Below are 18,810 nucleotides of genomic sequence, written 5' to 3'. Positions count from 1 at the left end.
GACGTCAGGCATCGGGCACCATAGAGTTACGTTTTCAGCCTCCCAAGATGCACTAGGGTCCCCCTCCTATACCCCGCACCCCGAGCCAAGGCATCTCAGTTACGTACCAAGCCATAGGCCGGAGGAAGATAAGGAAGAGAGAGAAAAAAGATCTGGATACACACAAGAATCACATTCTCACCAGAGGGAGACGGAAAAACCGGTGACCAGAGTAAAGCCCATCTGCAGCACAGGTGCGACAGGGCGGGAGTCCTGCGGAACCCTATGGACTTCATAGAAATAGAGATAACAAAGACCTCTACGAGAGCCGCCCGACTGCGAGTTCCTCCTTGCCTGTTTATGTAGGCCACGGTGGTAGCGTTGTCCGACTGGACCTGCACCGGGCGACCCTGGAGAAACCGCTGTGCCTGCTGGAGAGCATTGAAGACCGCACGGAGTTCCAAGATATTTATTGGAAGCTCCGCTTCTGTCGGCGTCCACCTGCCCTGGAACAAGTGTGGACCCGAAACTGCTCCCCAGCCCCGAAGACTGGCGTCCGTTGTCAACAGGACCCAATTTGGAACCCAGAACGGACGTCCCTTGTTGAGGTGGGTCGTCTGTAACCACCACGCAAGGGACAGGCGAACCTCCTGGGTGAGCACAATCGTCTGGGACTTCAAAGACTGAGTCAGCCCGTTCCACTTGGACAGGATCAGGTGCTGCAGAGGTCTGGAGTGAAACTGGGCGTATTCCACCATGTCGAACACCGACACCATGGAGCCCAGTAACCTCATCGCCGAGTGTAAGGACACTCGGCGGCTGTGCAGGCAACTGCGCACCCTTGACTGTAAAGCAGAGATCTTGTCCTCCGTCACGAAGATCCTTTACTGTCCCGAGTCCAATAAGGCTCCAAGATGCAGAATCCTCCGAGACGGGATTAGAGTGGACTTCTGCCAGTTGATTAGCCAGCCGTGCCGTTGCAGCAGTGCAATGGTCAGGTCCAAGTGGCGTAACAGGAGCTCTGGAGATCCTGCCACCAATAACAGGTCGTCCAAATACGGCAACATGCGGACTCCCTGCAGCCGCAGAGAAGCCGCCATGACCGCCATCACCTTGGTGAAAACACGTGGTGCTGTTGCCAGGCCAAAAGGTAACGCCCGAAACTGGAAGTGGTCGCTGCGGATTGCAAACCTGAGGAACTGTTGATGGCGCCAAAGAATAGGGACATGCAGGTAAGCGTCCTGTATGTCCAATGACACCAAGTAGTCCCCAGGTTCCAGCGCCAGAATGATGGACCGTAGGGTCTCCATCCGAAACTTCGGGACCCGCAAAGACTTGTTGAGTGCTTTGAGGTTGAGAATCGGACGATATGACCCATTGGGTTTCTGTACCAAAAATAGATTTGAATAGAAACCCTGGCCCCTCTGGGAGAATGGAACAGCCACTATAACTCCAGCCTGGAGCATAGTGTGCAATACCTTCCACAGCTCCGTAGCCTTGTTCCGGTCTGATGGGAGACCCGTGGTGAAGAAGCGAGCCGGGGGTCTGTGCCGGAAGGAGAGGGCGTATCCGTGGGAAACCACCTCCAGAACCCAAGTGTCTGTCGTAGTGGTCGACCAACACTGGGCGAACTGTAGCAGGCGGCCTCCCACCCTGGGATCCCCCAAAGGGAGGCCCGGACCGTCAGGCCGCAGGCTTGTCATCTGGCTTGGGGGCCGGACGTCTGGTACTCCATGCCTGCTTCCGGGGCTTGACCGATTTCTTAGGGCCAGCCTGTCGAGGAAACGACTGTGGTTTGGGCCTGCCCTGGGCCCTAGATGACCGAAAGGACGATGGTCCCGAACCAGAAGGAGCAGCGGCCGACGGGAGACAAGCAGATTTGGCTGCCGCCAGCGTGGCCACAATCTTATCCAGATCCGGACCGAAGAGAACTTCTCCGGTAAACGGCAACGCTTCCAGACCTTTCTTGGAATCTGCGTCCGCCTTCCAGGATCGCAGCCACAAGGTGCGACGAGCAGCTACCGCTGCTGTAGAAATTCTAGACACCAGAGTACTAATGTCTAGAGCCGCCTCGTTGATGTAGGTGGCCGAATCACGGAGATTGCCAATCAACTCCGCCTGTTCGGCCGGACAGTCGGATTCAAAAGAAGCCTCTAATGAATCCGCCCAGCGCTCCATCGCTCTGGCAACCCAGCAAATGGCCATAGCCGGCCGTGCTGCCCCCCCTGCAAGGGAATAAGCGGACTTCAGGCAGATTTCTACCTTGCGGTCCGTAGCATCCTTAAGGGAGGACATGGATGGCATCGGCAATGTGGCACTACGGACAAGACGGGTCACGTGAGAATCCACCTGTGGAGGGGATTCCCACTTAGCAAAATAATTATCCGCGAACGGATAAGCCACCGCCAGGCGTCTCTGCGGCTGGTATCTTTTGCCAGGTTGTTTCCACGCCTCCTCTAAATGGTCCACCAACTGACCCGAAAGAGGAAAGACTGTGGCATCGCCCTTCACATCTTTGAAAAAGGCATACTTAGATTTAGCCGCTGGGGGAACTTTGTCCTCAATCACCAAGGCTGTGCGGACCGCCCGAATAAGTCCAGGAATATATACTTTGGACTTAGCATCAGCGTCCTTAGTATGGAGAGGTTCCTGATCGTAAGGATCCAGAATCTCCCCATCATCAGACGTCCCTTCGTCATCCTCATAAGGAGCGGACAGAGACGCCACCGGCCTTTTATGAGGCCACATCACAGACTCCCCTTGCAACACATCCGACAAGTGCTGTACAGAACTCGTCAGGGAGTTAACCCACGCTGGCTCCTGAGAACCCGGGAGCGGGGAAATAGGGAGACTGTGGGGTACCACCAATTGTCGTGGGAACCCCTGCATGGGTGACGACACCACAGACTGCTGGGACAAACCCCTCGGAGTAAACGCGGGCTGCGGAGCTAACTGGCCCACTAAAGCTGTTAACGCCTGAGCGAAACAAGCCCAGGGCGGCTCCTGTACCGGTGCTGTAACCGTAATAGGCCGCGCCATGGACAAACACTGCCGGCAAAGGCCCTCCGCGCTACCCTCCCCCTCCGCTAACGGTACTTTACACGTGGTACACTGTAGCCGGAGGGGAAAATCACTTTCAGACATGATGGCACCACGTATGTGACCTCTCTCACCAATTAAGTATTAAATAGGCGAGAGACCACCCTGCAGCACCGCACCGCAAGGGCTTTAGCAGAAGAACAGGGACAGTAATAAAGCTGACAGTTTAGAGAAGAAAAGTTACAGGCAGCAGCGCTAGCACAGTCACATACAATGCAGAGAAATAACAATTCCTGCACTAACAGCGCTGATTACTCAACTACACAGACACAGGGCCTGGTAGGACACAGCGCTGCATACACAGACCTGAGCCACAGCGGAGGAGAGGTATGCGGGGGGACCCAGACCACGATGCTTCCGTCCAGCGCTTCCAGCAGCGTTCACCATGCGTTCTGGAGAAGATGGCCGCCGAGGAGCAGAGAGGAGGCTGGCCTGGGGGAGGAGCGCTGCCACAGGACCAGTCGGCAGCATACAGAGAGGGCTGTGTGCAGCGGGGGAGGCGCCGGCTGTGAGACAGGGAAGGCGCGCTCCCCTGGCATGCATTTAACCCCTGGGACGCCGCAGCGCTACCGCTCTGCTGCGGTCCGCTGTCCCAGGGGGTAGTGGAAGCGCAGGTTGGTCGCCTGGCTCCACGCTGCAGCCAGTCCCCAGGGAGCCCCCTGCCTGGGGACTTAGGACCATGTGATCAGCGGGGACCCACCGCGGGACCCCGCTGCTTACCTCTGTCCCCCTTGAATCCGGCCATGGTCCGGAGCATCTGGGGTCACCGCTAGCTGTGACCCCAGACGCCCACCAGCATCCCCGGATCAGTACCGGCGTTCTGGTACCGGCGGGGTGTAGGGAAGACAGCATGGACGTCAGGACTGACTTTCCATGCTGTTCATCCAGATGTGCAGCCACAGCTGCATGAAGAAAAAGCTTCAGGGGCTCTTCTAGCCCCCACTCCAACAGGTGCACCCGACTCCGGCCGGGCACCAAACTAAACTGAGGTGCCTTGGCCCGGGGGCGGGGTATAGGAGGGGGACCTAGTGCATCCTGGGAGGCTGAAAGCTTAACTCTTTGGTGCCCTGCGACTGACGTCACACCTATACCCCAAGGTATCCTGTGGATACCCTATGGACCCTGAAGTAGAAAGTACTTTTTTGGGGTGTCCTAAAGTAATTTAATTTTTTTTTTACACAGATTACCTTTAGTGAACTGTCCAAAGGGCGCAGGGTGGTTTTGGGAAGTCTGCACCCCAAAACCCCAATTCTGCACTTTTTCTCGCCACCTATTCATAGGTGATGCTATTTCACCAGGTCTGATGCATTGACATTTCGCACCGGCGAAAAGTCAGAATAATTGAATACGGGGATAAGTAGAAACCGGCGAAAATTACGTCATCGGCGAAAAAGTATCACGGAAACGGACTTTTCGCTTCTAATTGAATAGGACCCAGTATGTTATAACACCAAAGGAGCACACTTGAGTGAATTATTATTATTAGTGGTCATCCATAATGATTAAATACAAGTGGCACTATCTATGGTACCCTATAAGAAATAGACCCAAGAGTGCTACAGTTTCTTTTAGATTTGATTCAACAGTCCAAGAAAGGCACATGCCCACTTTGGGGGAGGATTCCTACTGCCCAGAAACTGATTAGCTTCAGCACATATTAATCTTCCCATACCAATGCTATTTCCACCAAGATCCATGGCAACTGCATCATATGCAACACATTTAAACAGTCATGCGCTGCATATTACTCTCTTCATGTGAGGAGCAGACCGCTATTGATGACAGCGACTTCAGCTTCCAGGAACTGGTAAAGCTGTTCAATTGTGTCAATTGCTCCTTTATAATATAATGTATTAAGGGCCTGATTCATTAAGGATCACTTTTGCAATTGCAGCTCCTTAATCGCACGCAGGTCTAATATGCTAATGGTTGCTATCGTAATGCCGTCACACCGCCAGTATAGAGACGCCCACTGCCTCCCACTATCGCTATAACACATCTGTAATACCTTGCAAACCTTAAACATCGGTAACATCAAGTACCATCGGCCCCTCACGCAGAATTACAACAGCCCTGACCCCAATTACAAATTGCTAACCTAGTTGCATGCAGTAAGTACTCAAGCTGCGTATGCAATCTCACTGGCTAATGTATGTACGCCCAGGCAATGGATTCAAACGGACAGACACGCCTGTGTTTTACCGACCACCCCCCCGTCATCACTCCCAAACTCTCACTGCCTGTCAATTTGTGTGGTGCCTTCACGCACTGCGAAGCATACGCATGCACAGTACGCAATAATCGCCCATCTGCGTATGCTTTAGCAGTTGCACTGTACACACAATATATATGTGACCTATGGGGGTGATTCAGCTTCAGACAGAACAGCAAAGCTGCACGCAGTCACAATCAGATTCTACTTAACATTTATCCAAAGTTGCCGACCCTCCCGATTTTAGCAGGAGGCTCCCGAAGTTTAATTTAGCCTCCCGCTGCCCCGCAATGTATGCTTCAACTCCCGCGAGTCCAGAATGGGACGGAGGGCGGGGTCTGCAAAGGGGACATCATGACTTAAAGGCCGGCCACCGCGGGATTGTGGATAGCGGTGGCTGGTCTAGCAAGCAGCAGGCCTGGAATAACGGCGGGGCAATGGTCCTCCACACAGGCTCAGTTTGAGCCTCCTATGCCTGAGCTGCCTCCCCCCCACCATCACAAGCCCAGCGCTTGGATTCAGCTTCTGAATGCATAGTGCATACATTCCGTGATACATAAGGTACTCGGAAGCTGCTCTGTATGCACTATGCACTCAGAAGCAGCGGCAGCATGTTCGGGACGCCGGGCTATCATCAGGAGAGGAGCTCGCCACAAAAGGTAAGTACTCTGTCATATTAATTCTGATGGGGCATACTTTTTAATACTGGGGCATAATATTAATGTTAGAGGGCACTGTGGGGCATAATGTTAATACTTAAGGGCATACTGTTCATACTTGGGGTATTATGTGGCATACTGGGGGCATTGTGGGGCAACACTGTTTTTCAACAGTGAAAAAGTATATTGGGAATATTATGTAAACTGTGTATTTTCAATGTGCTGGGCTCGCCCCCAGTGTGATTAAAAACGGGGGTGTGACACAATGTTAATTACTGCAAATGTCATACCAAAGGCGTGCGCATGCCATCCACTCTTTAGCTTGACTACAGATATATTTTGGCTCTTTCCCTCTGACTGGTTGGCCACGCCTGTGCTAGAGGATAAAATAAGGTGCCTATGGTAACAAACACTGAAAAATAAGGTACACTTCAGAGTCATAAGAAGGCCTTTTTCAGGGAAGAAGTAATGGGCTAAGGCCTTACAGCTGTTTTGCAGCAATAAAAGAGAGGCTTCCCTGAGCCATGAAGCCCCACCAGTGGCCTACTGACCACTAGAAGGTCTTATGGACCAATTCATCAAAATGTGAAGTCTTTGGTTTATCATGCAGGGTATTTGCACGCTGACGAGTAGCCAAAAGGATGGTTCCTCAGTGTGTGGGATTTACTAAGTGGTTCAAAATTTAAAAGGGCAATGCTTGGAATAGCAAAACATCCTATGTTTTGCTATTAAAAGCGTTGCCCTTTAAAATTTCAGGCTTAAATAAATTGAGAACTGGCTGCTTTTACAAGTCAACACTTAGGGCCTGATTCAGACCCGCTCGCAAGTGGGTCGATGGTGGGCCATTGCGCAAGCCACGTAGCAAGTGAGAACTCCGGGGCTCGCTACAAGACGGAGCGGCTGTCGATGATGATCGACAGCTCGCCCTGTTTTGTAGGCGGGTAGGTGGGGTGGCTGGACAAACGGGGGCGTTCCCGATGGAACACCTGCCATTTGTGGGCGGCCCTACTGACATCACTCGTCATGTCAGTAGTGGACTTCCTGCGCTATTAGAGCAGGGAGTCCACTCGAGCTTGCGAGACCTGAAACCCTACCACAAGTGTCTCCTCAAAAGCCCGACGGTTGTGATAATCGCGACCATCACCTGGCCACCCGCTAAAGCTGTGGGTGGTCACCCACAGCTTAGCGAGCGGCCTGTAGGCCAGGTAAAAGAAAGAAAAACAGGCCGCCCTGATTCAGAGCGAGCGCTTGCTATTTGCGAGCGCCTCTGAATCAGGCCCTTAATCCCCTGTGACACCACCTGTCACATGGAGGAGGAAGTGTGATGGGGCCCTTTTGATGGATCTTGAGTTGGCGATATTTGGCTGCCACCAACAACCGAAAGGGCTACCAATTTTTTTACAAAACTACAGTGGGAATAGAACAAGACAGTTGGCTTCAAATCATGTTATTGCCAGTAGAGTCTCCACACTTACACCCCATTGAGTTAGGATGGACTGAACAGAAGGGTGGAAGCAAAGCAACATACATGTGCAACATCATTTGTAGGAACTTCTGTAACAGTGTCAGGAAGAATTTCCAAACAATATGTGATTTCCATTGTAGGAAGAATGCCACAGGGGTGTTCAGTGGTTATATCTGCAAAAGGCAGCTACTTAGAGGTGTCACAAATTCAGATTACATTTTCTCAAACAAAACTATTCTATCATTTATTTTATCTTCAACTGCTTATTTGTTCTATGCTTTAATTTCAGAGTACACATGGGATGGTATTTAATTCTCTGCGCAAGGAAGTAGCTCCCGAGGTAAGTGCCCGGAGCTATTCAATTGTAGTGTTCCTGCTAGGATGTTTTTAGCGGGTTGCCGCGCCCTGCCCGATTTCTAAAGGGCAGAATGCACCCTGCCCTCATAGCTGAGCCCCGCTAAAACAGCCTGCGGGTACCGTCCCACCCGTGGGCCGCAGCGTCCCATGGGTGGGGAAAATAGTGATGGAGCGATCGCTGCCGGTGAATGGATGCCAGACGCATGCGCTCGGCTTCTATTCACTGAGATAGGAACGATTGGGGCAGCTCGGCATGTCCGTAAGTGCCGGGCACACCCCCAAGAGTGTTGAAAAGGGGGCACGTCTTAAAGACACGCCCCTTTTCTCATTGCCACGCCCCCTGTTCGGGTGCACACAGGTGTTCTTCTTTCTAGGTTCGGCGTCGGACGTAGAATGAACACTACAATTGCAAGCGCTGCAAACCAGCGACTAACGGATTTCTGCTCACACTGTCATTAGGGTGCAAGCAGAAATCTACGCTACTGTATCTAGTGGCTCAGGGCTAATCACGGTGTTGCCGAATTTTGTAACCGTATCGCGCCTGGCACCAAAGTCAGAAAATGCAGTTTATAGCAACTATGCACCGGGTATTAGCCGTGGTAAACTGCATCGACTTGAGAGAAGGGCCTGATGCAATCAATTGAATATCTCCGGGCACCTAACTCGGGAGCTACATCCCAGCGCAGAGAATTTAATTCCCCCCTCTGAGACATTAAATTATTTACATTTCCATAAAAACTTGAAAACTTTTCACCAGTAGTGTATATATGTATATAACAAGAGATATGGTAAGAACTTACCTTTGTTATCTCTGTTTCTACGAAGTCCATAGGGTTGACCTTGGGGGTATAGCTGGATCTGGATTCACGGGCACCACGAAGCTAAAGATTTGCTGCTCCCAGGATGCACTGGGTCCATCCTCCTCTATACCCCGCCCCCGAGCCACAGGCACCTCAGCTGGTAAGCAGCCAAGGCCGGAGGAGGAAAAACAGATAGAAGGAAGACTGGAACACACAAGAGCCATACTCACAGATAGGCACACGGAAAATCGGTGACCAGCCACATACCCCATATGAAGCCAGGTGCGTCAGGGCGGGCGCCCTGTGGACTTCGTAGGAATAGGAGATAACAAAGGTAAGTTCTTACCATATCTCTTGTTTTCTACTTCAGGGTCCATAGGGGGTTGACCTTGGGGATGTCCCAAAGCAGTTCAACTGAGGGCGGGGATGCTCCTGTGCTGAAAGGAGAATCCGGTGCCCGAAGGATGCATCCTGAGAGGCGAAGGTGTCAAACGCATAGAATTTCAGAAAAGTCTGGATAGAAGACCATGTGGCCGCCTTACACAGCTGAACAGCTGAGGCGCCACAGCTAGCAGCCCACGAAGGACCCACAGACCGATTAGAATGAGCCTTAACAGAGGCCGGAACAGGCAAACCCTCCAGTGCATAAGCCTCACAAATAACCCAACAAAGCCAATGGGCCAAAGTTTGTTTGCCAGCAGGCCAACCCCTCTTGTGAAAACCAAAGAGGATGAACAAGGAATCCGACTTCCGAATGAAACTAGTCCGGTCTACATAAACTTTGAGAGCACGGACGATATCCAAAGAAGCCTCACCAGCCGAGAGGTCAGGTGACTGAAAAGCAGGCACAACAATTTCCTGATTAATGTGGAATTTAGAAACCACTTTAGGTAGAAAACCCGGATGGGTGCGAAGCACCGCCCTGTCCAGGTGAAAAATCAGAAAAGGAGGACGACAGGAAAGTTCTCCCAATTCTGACACCCTCCTGCCCGTAGCAATTGCCAGGAGAAAAACAGTTTTAACCGTCAACCACTTGAGTTCCACCAACTCAAGAGGTTCAAATGGAGGACCCTGTAGGGCCCGAAGCACCACCGCCAAATCCCAAGGAGCCACAGGAGGAACAAAGGGAGTCTGAATCCTGAGAACCCCCTGGAAAAAGGTGCGGACATCTGGCAGAGTAGCAATCCTACGCTGGAACCACACAGATAGTGCAGACACATGAACTTTCAAAGAAGCTAGGCGTAAGCCTAGTTCCAAATCCAAACCAGACTGAAAGAATGCCAAAACCCTACAAACACGAAACACCTGCGGATCGTAGTTTCTGGACTCACACCACTGAAAATATGTATGCCACACTTTGTGGTAAATCCTGGCGGAAGCCGGCTTGCGCGCCTGAAGCATCGTGCTGATGACAGAGATGGAAAAACCCCGGGACCATAAGACTGATGTCTCAAGAGCCACGCCGTCAAGGACAGACGACTCAGATCCGGGTAAAGGCAGGGTCCCTGAGACAACAGGTCCCGACGTTGAGGCAGAAGGAACGGAGCGTCGATGGAAAGGCTCCGAAGATCGGAGTACCAAGGACGTCTGGGCCAAGCCGGAGCCACCAGCAGAAGTGTGCCGCCGTCCTGTTTGAATTTCCGAAGGACCCGAGGCAGCAGGGATATCGGAGGGAATAGATACGCCAGCTGACAGCGCGTCCACCAGGCTTGCACCGGCGTCTCTCGTCCTGGATCCATACACAGGTAGCTTGTGATTGTGACGGGAGGCCATGAGGCCCACCTCCGGCAGTCCCCACCTGTCCACGAATAGTTGAAATACCTCTGGGTGAAGCGACCATTCCCCAGGATGCACGTCATGAGGCTGAGGAAGTCCGCCTCCCAATTGAGGACTCCTGGAATGAAGACTGCCGAGATGACCGTAAGGTGGCACTCCGCCCAAGCCAGGATGCATGACATCGCTGCTTGACTGCGAGTCCCCCCTTGATGGTTGATGTACGCCACTGTGGTGGCGTTGTCGGATTGAACTTGCACGGCCCTTCCTTGAAGAGCGTGACCGGACAACTGGAAGGCCCTGTACATGGCCCGAAGTTCCTGAATGTTGATGGGGAGAAACGATTCTTCCGCAGTCCATCGGCCCTGAAGTGAAAGTGGACCTGTCACTGCACCCCAACCCCGGAGACTGGCATCTGTCGTGAGCAGAACCCAGTCCGGGATCCAAAAGGGGCGACCCTTGGAGAGATGAAATGTCTGAAGCCACCAAGCTAGCGAAAGGCGCACCTCTGGAGACAACACCAGCATCTGAGTCCTGATCCGGTGTGGCAACCCGTTCCATTTGGGTAGCATCAGCCCCTGCAGGGGCCTGGAACGGAACTGGGCATACTCCACCATGTTGAATGCCGACACCATGGTCCCCAGAACCCTCAGCACCGAGTGAACAGACATTCGGCAACTGCGCACCCGCAGTTGTAAGGAGGAAATCTTTTCCGGAGTCAGAAAGATCCTTTGCTGATGAGAATCCAGCAAGGCTCCCAAATGAACCATCCTTTGTGATGGAATCAGGGAGGACTTCTTCCAATTTATCAGCCACCCGTGCGCTTGCAGACAAGCGATCATCAGGTGTAGATGATGTAGAAGTGCCTCCAGAGAGCTTGCCAACAATAGGAGGTCGTCCAGATACGGTAGAAGCTGTATACCCTGGCTCCATAGATGGGTGGCCATGGCCGCCATAATTTTGGTGAATACCCTTGGAGTCGTGGAGAGGCCAAAGGGCAGAGGCCGAAACTGGTAGTGGTGTTGACGTATAGCAAACCTCAGATACCGTTGGTGTGAAGGCGCTATAGGAACATGAAGGTAGGCGTCCTGGATGTCCAGGGAGACCATGTAGTCCCCAGGTTCCATAGCCAGAATACTGGAACGCAAAGTTTCCATCCTGAATTTGGGAACTCTGAGGAACTTGTTCAGCAACTTCAAATTGAGGATAGGTCGATGAGACCCATTGGGTTTCTGCACCAGAAACAGAGTAGAATAGTAACCCGTCCCGCGTTGAGAAGGCGAAACGGGAACAATGACACCTGCTTTCAGCAAGGACTCTATTGCTTCCTGAATCTGCAAGGCCTTGGTCTTGTCCTGAGAAAGACTCGTGCAGAAGAACTGATGGGGAGGTCTGTGACGAAAGGAGAGGGCGTACCCCTGAGAGACCACTTCTCGAACCCAGGCATCTGTGGTGGTGTTGTACCAGCAATGTGCAAATTGAAGAAGTCGGCCCCCCACTCTGGGATCCCCAGAGTGAGGCCCGTCCCATCAGGCAGAAGGTTTATCCTCCGGCTTGAAAGAAGGACGTCTAGCACTCCACGCTTGTTTCTTAGGCTTAGGGGCGGCCTTGGTCGCCAACTGCCTCAGGAAGGACTGTCCCTTGGACTTTCCCTGAGTACGAAAGGACCGAAATGCAGATGTCCTAGCCTCTGAAGGTGCAACTGCCGAAGGTAGAAAAGCTGATTTAGACTTAGCCAGGGTATCCACAATTTTGTCCAGGTCTGGGCCAAATAATATTTCCCCGTTAAAGGGTAAGGCCTCTAGGCCTTTCTTGGAATCTGCATCCGCTCTCCAAAAACGCAGCGACAAAGTCCGGCGAGCAGACACCGCTGCAGCCGATACTCTGGAAGTCAGGAGACTGGCATCCAAATACGCTTCTCCAATATAGGAAGCGGCATCCCTCATCTGTCCCACTAAAGCTCTCTGCATTTCCGGAGGATCCTCTGGAAAAGTATCTTCCAGTACATTGGCCCAACTCTCAATGGCCTTAGTCATCCAAGAGATGGTCATGGACAGAAATAGACCAATTTTAAACAAGTCTCCACTTTCCTGTCTGTGGCATCCTTTAGGGATGAAATGGATGGCAAAGGCAAGGTAGCGCTCTTGATTAAGCGAGTAACATGAGAATCCACCACGGGCAGGGTTTCCCACTTTTTGCAATGACCAGCAGGAAACGGATAACTAGACGCTAAACGTTTCTGCGGCTGGAACCTCTTACTAGGCGACTGCCAGGCCTCCGCCATATGATCAATCAGCTGGTCAGATAGGGGAAAAACCTCCTTATCTACTCCTGCGACGCAGCGTCTGTAGGAGAACAACGAAGGAGCCGCGGAGCGCTCAACTTCCTCATCAGACATGACAAAATATATATATTATACAAATATATATATATATATATATATATATATATAAAACACGATAGGGAAGGTCAGTGTTTGACTCCTGCGCATCCACAAGTATGCAGCACACAAGCCCACAGATATGGCACCGTGTAGCACACAACTATATGTGACCGACCTCACAAATACGTGAATTTATATAAGTGAGGTCCGAGAAAAGCCCTTCCTCCACACACCTACAGGGCCGTAGAAGGAAAGGGATAGGTATAGACTGACAGTAAGTAGAAATAAAGCACAGATAGTCAGCACTAGCAAAAGTCACATACAATGCAGAAAGTTACTACTCACTGCACCTTGTCACTACAATCAACCTGCCCAGATTCAGTGCCTGGGAGGGCTATAGTGCTGTGTACGCTGTCCTTTAGCAGGGGATAGGTACACACGGGGACCGACCGCACGCTGCCTGCGAGATCTGCGCTGCCACTGGAGAGAAGATGGTCGCCGGAGACCTCAGAGGAGGAGTGGCTGCAGGAGGAAGCAGCTCAACCTTGCCAGACCCGACTGCAAAAGCGCACTGAGCTGAGGGGAGGAGCCGCTAGACAGGGAAGGCTGCCTCCCCTGGCTAGCAATTGACACCAGGGACGCTGTCTCCCGCTGCCGGCATTACTCCCTGGTGGTCTAGTGGTCCCGCGGGGCATTCCTCCGGAGAGAGGGAGTCTGCCGCCACTGCTAGCGCCTCCGGTCTGTCCCCAGAGACCGGAGGCATGCGACTGCATATACACGCGGGTCACCGCAAGCAGTGACCCGCGTCTTACCTGATCCCCGGCGCTCCGGCAGCAGTTGTGGGAGTCCCCAGAGCCCGGCTAGTACAGACTCTGTGGTCCCGCCGCGATCCCCAGATCTGTACTGGCGTCGCGGCGCCAGCGGGGTGTAGGAGTGGCAGCTTGGACGTCCAATGGGCAGTGTGATGCTGCCGCTCTGAAGAGTCAACTAAAATAAAATAAAAAAATAAAATGTAAAAACTCTAAAAATACGCTTAGGGGCTGCTAAGCAGCCCCCCTGTGCTAAGGGTGACCCGACTCCGGCCGGGCACCAACTAAAACTGAGGTGCCTGTGGCTCGGGGGAAGGGTATAGGGGAGGATGGACCCAGTGCATCCTGGGAGCAGCAAAAGCATTAACTGCGTGGTGCCCGTGGATGCAGATCCAGCTATACCCCCAAGGTCAACCCTGTGGGCCCCCTATGGACCCTGAAGCAGAAAGACTAATTTATGTGCAGATAAATACCATATTTAGGACAACTGCACCCCACGGGGCAAAATTAAGGGTGAAGAATTATAAAATATATTTCAAACATAATTTCAAATAAAAAAGTCATCACAGGAAGATACTGAAATGCCATCGGTGATAGTGGAAAAAAACATGTAATAATCAGAATATTGGTATAATGTTTCTTTAAAGTAAGGAAATATCTGGCTTACCTGTCTCTTACCAGGTGACAAAATGTATCCTTCCGGCTCTTTCTGCTTTTTGGTTTTTACCCATCGTTGAAAATTGAAGACGGTGATGACGTTCTGGCTGTGGAGACAAGATAACAATGATCCTTTACCCCTGAGTAAGCAAACATTACAGTCCCCAATGCATTGCTTTCATGAAAATACTATTAATAAAGACTAGTTCATGCCAATAAAGGATCATATTTGTAAAATATGCCCCCTACCCAGTAGTTTAGGATGTGTGACCTGTAGAATTCAAACCTGCTGATGTCAGTAGGTGGCACAAGAGAGGGCAATGAGTTCTGAGGGTTAAAATCCCAGACAAAAAAAAAACCTTTGCGTTACATCAGGGGTCAGGGAACTTTTTTACCCTTTACCCCAAAATATATTTAGAGCCCCCATATAATGCCCAATTAGCAGTGCCCCCATATAATGCCACTTTAGTAGTGCCCCTGTAGTAGTGCCCCCATATAATGTCCCTTTAGTAGTTTACCCACATAGTGCCCCTGTAGTGCCGTTTGTACAAAAAAAAAAACACTTACCTTAATCCCCGCTCCTGCATCCCCCGCCATCCTGTCCGCCCGGCTGCTCCTCGGAACTATGGGAGAGACGTCATGACGTCTCTCCCATAGTGTGCATGGGGAGAGCCGGAAGCTGGAGTTCAGAAGAGAACTCCAGCCTCCGGCTAACGCGGCGCTGCATGGAAGGAGCCGTGCGCCCGCTGGTAATAACATCTCAGCGGGTGTCCGGCTTAGAGCCTCCCTACGGCACCAAGCTGGAGGTCACTGGCGCCACACCCGGCGCCAGTGACGTCCATTCCTGAGGGTAATGGACGGACAGCCGGGCATGCAATGATTAATATACATGCCCGACTGTCCGTCCATTACCCCCAGGAATTTCATTTCTACCCCATTTGGGGTAATTTACCCCTGTTCCCCGACCAGTGCGTTAGACACTACTATAGGCTGCATCCATCTAAACCAGTCTGCAGAAAAGCCTTGCCCTAGTGGAAAATATAAACTATGACCTAAGGGAAAGAGCACAAGCTGTAGAAACATCCCATATTGGTGCCGCGCCAGTACTGGAGGCTGTTCCATAAGCAATTGGAAGCAAAATACAGGTGGGCACCAGGTAAAGAGCTGAAAGCAAACTCAGTTTTGTGACAGGTCATTGGCCACTTGTGGGGATTATGAGCTGTTAAATTAGGAGATTTATTATAGCCCAGATGTACACTGTGAAGGCAAATTTCTCTTTTTTACTGATTTCATGTAATGAAATGTGGCTAAATCATGTTTGGATGGAGTTCTGTAACATAAAGATAAATACTCTCTGTATATTCCTGGATCAGGGCACTCTCTTCACTCCTGCACAGGAAGCCATCTTCCACACAGACAGCACGTAATAACTATAAGCAGGCAGGAGTAAGGATACCTCACAATACACAGATGATACATACATAGCCTCCCCCCATACACACATGATACATACATAGAATCCCCCCATACACACATGATACATACATAGCCTCCCCATACACACTAGACCTCACCTCCCCATACACATACAATACATACCTCCACACAAGACCTCCCGATACACACGAGTTACATAGCATACCCCCATACACACACACACACATGTATAGCCCCCCTACCACCCCATACACAAGACATACATAACCCCATCTCCCCACGACAGATACATACATAGCCTAGCACCCCACCTCCCCATACACACACACGACAGATACATACATAGCCCCCACCTCCCCATCCACACACTAGACCCCTCACCACCACATACACACAACCCCCCCCCACCTCCCCATACACACACACACACACACACACACACACGAGACACCCCCGTCTCCCCATACACAAGACCACCCACACCTCCCCATATACACACGAGAACTCCCCCTACCTTCCCATACACAAACTCCCCCCCCCTCCTGTAACACACAAAAAGATACATACATACCCCCCATACACACGAGACCCCCCCACCTCGTCATACATAAACACACACAAAAAAAACCCACCTCGCCATACTCATACGAGTGTCCCCCAACCCTCCATACACACACATTCCCCCCACACACACACAAGACCCCCCCATCCCCATAAACACACGAGACCCCACCTCCCCATACACACAATACATACATAGCCCCCCACCTCCCCATGCACACGAGACCTCCCGATACACACAATACATACATAGCCTCCCCCATACACACAAGAGACCCCCCACATTCCCATACACACACGAGACTCCCCCACCTTCCAATACACACACAAGTCCACCCACACACGAGACCCACCTCCCAATATATGATACATACATAGCATCCCCCCATACACACAATCAGCCCCTGCTCTCTATATACAGATAGATACAGACACACGGCCCGGCCCCGGTGTATAGGAGACCCGGCATCCACCTGATTCCCCAGCGGTAGTGGACAGATCCCCTTTAGTACATGCACCCTGACGATACCCAGCCTGTCTTCTTGAGTGACTCTCTGCAGATCACCTGACTTCTGCCCTGTATCTCCCACCTGACTTCTGCAGGAAACTCCACTTTCACTTTCACTTTGTGTATAGGCTTCAAAAAAATGGCCGCCCGTAGTCCCTTCAGTGTCTCAAGAAGACGCAGAGGGGAGACATTGCTGGTATATTAATAACAGTGGTGGAAGTTACAGTGCCCTGTTATAGCACAGGTAGAGCAGAATTTTGTGTTATTTATTATAATACAGATGGAGTCACCTCTGGTGCCATGTAACTATGTCCTGTGATTGTAACACAGATGGAGGTAACTGGTGTCCTGTTATTATTATACTGCAGGTGGAGTAAGTGGGTGTCCTGTTGTTACAGATGAAGCGGACTCTGGTGCAATTTTATAATACAATTGGAACAGGCTCAAGTATGCTATTATAACACAGATGAAGCAGACTGGTGCAATGTTATAATACAGATGGAAAGGGCTCTGGTGTTATGTTATTATAACATGCAGCAGACTCTGATGTCATGTGTTACTGTAATACAAATGAAGCAGGCTTTGGTGTCCTGTTACTATAATACAGATGGAGCAGGCTCTGATGTTCTGACATTGTAATGTTGATGAAGTAGGCTCTGGTGCCATCTTATAATACAGATGGTGAAGGTTCTGGTCTCTTGTTACTATAATACAGATGGAGCAGGATCTGGTGCCATTTTATAATACAGATGAAGCAGGCTCTGGTGCTGTGTTATTGAAATCAGGCTCTGGTGCCCTATGTTACTGCATATGGATGAGACTATGGTATCCTGTTATAGGTGACGCAGACTGGTGTCCTGGTGGTATAGTAATAATTACTCCCCTTGCCGGCAGCTATGCGCCTTTTCTCATATTTTACTTTTCTGATGCGCTTTGACTTCAAACCAAAATTGTTCCATTTTATTTTTTTCAATTCATTTTTTCTTTTTTACAACATAGATATACAACTAGCGCCTGATACTGTTGTATGTTACATTATGGCTAATGTCAGAAATACAACTGCTCTTCATATGAGCCTGATGTCAGCTTTATACTACTTCTGACATTAGCCATAACATACATATATATCCTGTAACTCATCCCCCCCCCTCCCTCCATCGTCTACTGTAATGCAGTTCTCCTCTATCAGTCTCTTCTCCTGTTATCCTTTTCCAACCACCATCCCTTGGAAATTAATTAGTTCTTTCTTCTACACTTCACCTAATTAATTTATCCACAGTCCCTCCTGTAATTCCTAGGGATGTCTCTGATGTCACACGCCATGCTGCTACTGTGGGCATTGGCAGGCTTGCCTACCCTCCGATTTGACCGGAAGCCTCCCGAATATCGGGTTCCACTCCCGCCCCCCCGGAAAGGCTGGCAAGCCTCCCGACACCCCCCCCAGTGTATATATAGAAACCCCGGCAGTGGGGAGGCCAGGTGACGCGATTCGAGCTGAATCACATAATCGTGGCCCCGCCCCCTGCTTCACAACGCTGTTTATTCCGCATTGTGAAGAGGGGGAGGGGCAGCGATTATGCAATCTTGCGGCCACGCCCCCAATACGTCAGTATTGCCTGGCCACGCCCCACACTGTAAGCAGACATTCAGCTCCCCCCCGGAAGGAGGGAGCTGAATGTCGGCAAGTATGGGCATTGGGTGACCACACATAAGGGCTGATTCAGTGGTGGACGCTATTTTGATTATTTTTGCTGATGGTTGTGGATGTGTGTAGGTGCCAGATTGCTTATGTGCAGATCTAGAAAGCGATTTCGCTCGCAGTGCCACAGTGATTGACATGCTGCTGTTGTTTGGGGGCACAACGGGCAGCGTTCCAGAAAACGGGAGCATGTCGGCTACATTTCCTGGATGTGCCAAAGCCAGTGGCTTCATCCTTGGACACAGCTTCACTTTCTTATGTGGCCTATTACTTATTCTGGTACCATGATAAGTAATGGGAATGGCCACACAGGGATAATAGTCTTCTAATACTTAGACCTTTGTTAGTATCACACTGGGGCCTGCTGACTGCACCGATGCTCTATTTCTCTCACCCAGCTCCTCATCCTGGA

The 18,810-nt window shown here is 51.0% G+C and overlaps 1 long non-coding RNA gene across 1 annotated transcript in view; it reads right to left on the bottom strand.

Moving 5' to 3' along the window:
- LOC148479053 (uncharacterized) overlaps window positions 1-16,763 on the bottom strand; it is a 150,542-nt gene extending 133,779 nt beyond the window's left edge. The window contains exons 1-2 of the long non-coding RNA XR_015872006.1: window positions 16,665-16,763; window positions 14,204-14,300 (exon numbers count right to left, since the gene is read on the bottom strand). This is a non-coding gene — a long non-coding RNA (uncharacterized LOC148479053). The remainder of the gene's footprint in view (window positions 1-14,203; window positions 14,301-16,664) is intronic.
- Between the last annotated feature and the right edge of the window lie 2,047 nt (window positions 16,764-18,810).

Source organism: Taudactylus pleione, unplaced genomic scaffold, assembly GCF_031769625.1.
Source record: "Taudactylus pleione unplaced genomic scaffold, aTauple2 ptg000641l, whole genome shotgun sequence".
NCBI classification, from domain to species: domain Eukaryota; kingdom Metazoa; phylum Chordata; class Amphibia; order Anura; family Myobatrachidae; genus Taudactylus; species Taudactylus pleione.
The sequence above is the reverse complement of the archived record's forward strand: the minus strand, read 5'-3'. Positions and strand labels throughout refer to the sequence as shown.